The sequence below is a fragment of the Pseudophryne corroboree genome, chromosome 7, assembly GCF_028390025.1.
Source record: "Pseudophryne corroboree isolate aPseCor3 chromosome 7, aPseCor3.hap2, whole genome shotgun sequence".
Lineage (NCBI taxonomy): Eukaryota > Metazoa > Chordata > Amphibia > Anura > Myobatrachidae > Pseudophryne > Pseudophryne corroboree.
The window spans coordinates 60,890,358-60,896,357 of NC_086450.1; the positions used below are offsets into that span (position 1 = coordinate 60,890,358).

The following is a 6,000-nucleotide window of genomic DNA, read 5'->3' on the forward strand; positions in this document are numbered from 1 at the left end:
TGCAGCAGTCTGTGTGGTGGGCAGCACCGTGTAAGGATTAATAAATGCATACTTTCCTACTGCAAAGTCTACATTCATTTTCCTACCTTACTGGTTGGCAGTAACGAAGGACAATATATTTTCTGTGGAAAATACTACACTATATGGAAAGATATATATATATATATATATATATATATATATTATTATTGTATAATATCTAAATGACTTTTTATATTATATATAATATTCTGTATCATACAATGTGTAGTAATATGTGAAGGATCAGAAGGTGTGCCATATACCTAGCCATCACAGACAGCAGAACAGTAAAGTCACACCCTTGCACGTGATCCTACTATGTAACGTATGGGGAAAGGTATCCGGACTCTAGGTCGACAGCACTTAGGTCGACACCTATTGGTCGACAGTGACTAGGTCGACGCCAGAAATAGGTCGACACAACCATTATGTCGTCCTGAACAGGGTCGACATGGAAAAAGGTCGACATGGGTTTTTCACATTTTTTTCTTTTTTGAACTTTTTCATACTTTGTATTAAGATACATCGCCGTCCCTCGCCGCGCATCGCAGCGATGTTGACCGTATATGTACTAACGTATGCGATCAATATTGCAATGCGGTGACGGAGGCCCCCCGCGATACCTGTGAGGTGGTGTGCGTCACCTCCCCGGGATCTTCACCTGCTGCCCTGCTGGGAAGCAGGCAGCAGGCTGTCCCCGGCGCCTCCTCCTCCGCCCTGCATCCGGAAGGACCTCCGGCTGGGTTGCTAGGGGGAGGAGGAGATTACCTTCCGGCTCCAGGCTTCCTGGAGGAAGGTATGCCGAGGGGGAGGGGGGTGGGCATCTGCGGCGAGGGTCGGCATCTGCGGCGGGTTGTGGCGGCCAGCGAAAAGAAGCCCATAGGATTCTATAGGGTATCGCCATCCAGAAATGGCGATACCCTCATCTGCGAAAACGCGGCGGTCGGGTGATAGTACATTTGAAAATGCAGTAAAACCCCCGAAAACGGGGGTTTTACCACATTTTTTCTTTAGTACATCCCGCCCTTAACGATCCACATGGACTACGTTTGGGAACGGTAATTTTGCCCGAAGAATGGCGAGTGAAGCATGGTGAGAGGACGCGGTGCACTAACTGGGGTTCCCGGTCACTTTACGAAGAAAACGTCACCAAAAAAAACATCAAAAACTCATGTCAACCTTTTTCCATGTTGACCTTGGTAAAGTCGACCTAATGGCCGCGTCGACCTATTACTGGTGTCGACCTACTCACTGTCGACCAATAGGCGTCGACCTAATGTCTATCAACCTAGACACCATCCACCCTGAGTCCCATACCCTTGGGGAAATAGGGGTGGGGGTGAGGAGTGAATAGAAAGCTTGCTAATTTAATTAAACAGCGATCAACTGTTCCGTGTCAGACAAGTCCTCTGGATGATCCTAAAACCAAACAGCGACCAGTTTCTGTTCATGGATAAGAGCAGAGCGTATAAACACTGCACTGGTCCTGTCATCTTGTTTCACACTACATTTATTCCAGTCCAAGCAGACACTGTGCAGCTGCTGGGGTCCAGGCAACTCATAGGGGGAAGACACGTTGTGATCAGCATCTGCTGTGTACACCAGGGATCTCTCTGCTAGTTAAACCAGAGGTTACCAAACTGTGTGCCGTGCCTCCCTGGGGTGCCTCGGGACACTTGCAGGGGTGCCCTGGGTTGGTGGTCCAGGACCAATTCAAATTATTCATGGTCAATATAATAGGCAAAACCAGTGCTGGTGGCGGCCAGTCATAAAATATGTGGCCAAACAGAAGTAAATCTTGTCCCCATCACACAACTGACCCTAAGGATGACACAACGCAATCTACTTAATGTAATATTTCTTTCTAAATTCTCAACAAGAAATTTTTGGCCTAGGGGTGCCGTGAATAAAAATTCTGATATTCTAGGGCTCCGTGATTCAAAAAAGTTTGGAAACCACTGAGTTAAACATTGATTATTTATTTAGTTATTTATTTATTATTGAAGGGACAGATTATCTTATATGTGGATGGGTGTGGATCATAGGATCGACAGTAACTAGGTCAACAGTCATTAGGTCGACCACTGTTGGTCAACAGTGACTAGGTCGACACATGAAATAGGTCGACACTATCATTGGGTTAACATGGAAAAAGGTCGACTTGAGGGTTTTTTTTAAATGTGGTGTCGCTTCCTTCGAAAAGTGACCGGGAACTCCAATTAGTGCACCATGTCCCCTCGCATGCTTCGGGCAAAGTTACTATGCCCAATCGTAGTCCACGTGGATTGTAAAGTACGAAAAAGTTAAAAAAAATTACATTTTGTGTGTGAAAAACTCATGTCGACCTTTTTCCATGTCGATTTAATGCATGTCGATCGATAGTGGTCAACCTAATGAGTGTCGACCTAAGTGCTGTGATCCCATGTGGACATACTGTATCTATTAATGTGTAACAGTGCATAGCATCTCTATTTAAGGCAAAGCATCCACATTTCTTAACAGATGCTTTGTTGGCAATGACCATCTGGACTAAAGGTAGGCAGTTGTGACTCTCCGGCTGCTGTGGAACTACATGCCCCAGCATCCTCTGCAAGTATCTTTCTAAGCCAAGGATGTTGGGGCTTGTAGCTGCAGAGCTGACGGAGAACCAAACACTGCCTGCCTGTCACCCGGGTGTATGATGTGATGCAGGAATGTATAGACAGAAAGACCTTGGACGTAAGTCAGAGCCTGAGAATACAGCAAAGCAGCACTGACATGACCACATACTGTATATTACAAAGACTAATATGACAGCGAACAACAAGACCACACAATAACAGATAAAGCACAGCATCAGACGGATTGACGTAAAACACAGGATGCACAGCACATAACAGATGCCAACCCGACAACCCAAAGTGCACCATCATAGTGATCAGGGCAGGGCAGCACACAATGAGCATGGTGATTCCTAGAAGCAGCACAAGACTAGTGAGCAGTGACCGCATGCAGCATATACAGCAATCAGGTACATGAGCAAGCCGACATATACCACTGCACAGATATAGGGGGACATGTACTAAGCAGTGATAAAAGTGGAGAAGTGAGCCAGTGGAGAAGTTACCCATGGCAACCAATCAGCATTGACGTAACATTTATAATTTGCATACTATAAAAGTATACAGAGCAGCTGATTGGTTGCCATGGGCAACTTCTCCGGTTTTATCACTGCTTAGTACATGTCCCCCATAGTACCACATGGAGGGAATATAGAGCCATTCTTATCAGGTCTTATCTCCAGCAAATATAGGAGTCACCTGAAACACCTACATCACAATGAGAAGCGGCAGAACCCACTGTACACACAACTGGCTGCAGAACCCACCCCAGAGCCCCTCTGCCATAGGTCAGCTGTCACCAGCTATAAGGGTCACTAGTTACAGAGTTCCCGGTTCTCACCTTGCCTCAGCATTATACACACATTCATATATACCGTCACGCACATTCATACACATTCATCTATAAATTCATGCACTCATTCATTCACATATTCGTATACACACTGGCAGTGACAAGCATCATCAATAGTCAGCATCATGTGTTGCATTCATGTGCTGCAGTACTGACCACCTTACTATCATGCCACTGTGTAACAGCATTTAGATCCCACAGTTACAGTAGTACTAGGTATATCCTGCAGCTCCTATAGTAATAACCCAGACCCTGGCTACATACAGTAGCACTAGCTAGCGGTGTAACTCACTACTGTATCTCTGATAAGCTGCTGCTAATATCCCATAGCTATCTGCAGTACATTCACCAGCAATTTACAAAGCCATTGTCAGCTATTGTTCCTTTACCAAGAAGTATTATCTCACTAAAGACTTATCATCCAAATTGGCAGTGCCCCTCCATGCGTACCCCTGAGCTGAAGAAACAGAAGGTAACTTGTCAGCTTCACAAGTGTGTGCCAGTCATGTTCCGCTCCCAGGACTCCTCTGATGTTCTGCGGGTCAGTGGTCTCCTACGGGTGATGGGGAAGAGAGTAGTGAGGGGTCCAGCCGCACAGAATGAGGACTGAAAGAGGGAAATCCAGTCCCCCCACAAACCCTGCCCAAGTGAGAAAGCTACTCAAACTACCCTTCCCTCCCCCTCTGAACCTGCCCCCTTTCTCCCTTCCAAACTGGCCCCCCTTTCCAAACTGCTCCCATCTGGCTCCTATCACAGTCTGAAGTCACTGCTTTACGCTTAACCCTCAAACCACTTTGGAACTTCTGCATCATAACCACCTCCAAATCCCCAGCCTTCGTCAGCGTAGCGACACCCAGGTGGTCTGTGCAGGATTGTCTAATATTCTGTACATATACTGCAGTGTAGGAGGAGGGTGGAAACCAACCACACAGACATGGAGAATATGCTGTGTGAAGCCACAATCAGGCGGGCTGTAGATGAACCAAATAACTGTACAACACACAAAAGCCTGTGGCAACACAAACAGCAAACAACACATCTTACATTTCCCAGGTCACAGCGCACTGGAATGCTACATGGACTGCACTGGACACTGTGGAAATGAGCTGCGGCTGTATTATAGGTGACTGCCCTGCATGCACCTATCCCCCTCTCTCCCCTGTGTTCTATCCAGCAGTCTGTAAAGGAAGCAGTGCTACACTGCTACAGTACTTGGCACGTTTTACAAGACCTTAGAGAAAGTCATGCAAAAGAACATAACCTGGAGAAGGGATAAAGAAGTAATAAAGCAGTGATAAGTGCAAGGTGATAACGCACCAGGGTGTAAATTTACTAAGATGGGAGTTCTATTTAAGATGGGATGTTGCCCATAGCAACCAATCAGATTCCAGATATTATCTTCTAGAAGGTGCTAGATAAATGAGAAGTAGAATCTGATTGGTTGCTATGGGCAACATCCCATCTGAAATAGAACTCCCATCTTAGTAAATTTACCCCCAGGTAAATCATTACGGATTTGAAAAATGACAGGAGCTGACTGGCTGGTGCGTTATCACCTTGCACTTATCACTGCTTTTTCTCTTTTCAAAGCATAATACATCTGCCCCAATATGTGAATTTATGGGAATTTCAGAGACTTCCATACTGTATATCTTTACTAAACCCATTATACAGACTTGCTGCTGACGGATATCAATTATATACTGGATAATAATTCCAGAGGTTTATAAACGTCAGGTTGTGTCTGAGAAGGAAGGACCAGAAGATACATGGATGGGATTGATCTGTCTCTTCATCACTGTGTCACTGCTGCTGAACGGATAGGAACAAGGCGTGTTCTTCCAGGCCTCCAGATTAAACACAAATCTCAGTACTTTTTCCCCCCACCACATTTGTCAGTGGATTTTGAATAACAGTTAATATTCCCATAATTCCAATGAGACAGCCAGATCGGCTAGGGGCATATTTATCACGTTCCGCAGTTTTCATGAAGTTGTGATGTGATCATATCGTCCCAAAAAAGCAAAGCGAAAATTCATATTTTTGTTTTAATTTATAAATCTTTAGGTACCAGGTCAGAGCTTGCAAGGAGGCGGGCTGATGGGGTGGGGTGGGGGTGGAGGGTGCAAAGGGACTGTTTCTGTCAAATATGAGGAGGCGATCTCAATTTGCTAGTTTGTGCGTTCGCTGCGCAGATGCAGCGCATGCACAGAAGTCCGGAAAACACTCCGTCCGCGATTTTTCGGACATTGGCATCCGTTACTGAATAGGAGCCATGGTGCAGTGCAATGTTAGCGTGCAGTAATGGTAGGATGTAATGCAGTGCAATGTTAGCATGCAGTGTGCAGTAATGGCAGGATGTAGTGCAATGCAATGTTAGCATGCAGTGTGCAGTAATGGCAGGATGTAGTGCAATGCAATGTTAGCATGCAGTTAGCATGACATAGCGGACACACTAAATTAGTTTTTTTCAACAGTATTCACTAGAGAGGACCCAATTCAGGTACTGACACACAATCTCAATAA

The 6,000-nt window shown here is 45.5% G+C and overlaps 1 protein-coding gene across 1 annotated transcript in view; it reads right to left on the bottom strand.

Annotated features, from left to right (window-relative positions):
• COL6A3 (collagen type VI alpha 3 chain) overlaps nt 1–4,109 on the bottom strand; it is a 128,170-nt gene extending 124,061 nt beyond the window's left edge. Inside the window, exon 1 of the mRNA XM_063933212.1 lies at nt 3,925–4,109. The gene's annotated coding sequence lies outside the window, so the exon portion shown is untranslated. The remainder of the gene's footprint in view (nt 1–3,924) is intronic.
• Between the last annotated feature and the right edge of the window lie 1,891 nt (nt 4,110–6,000).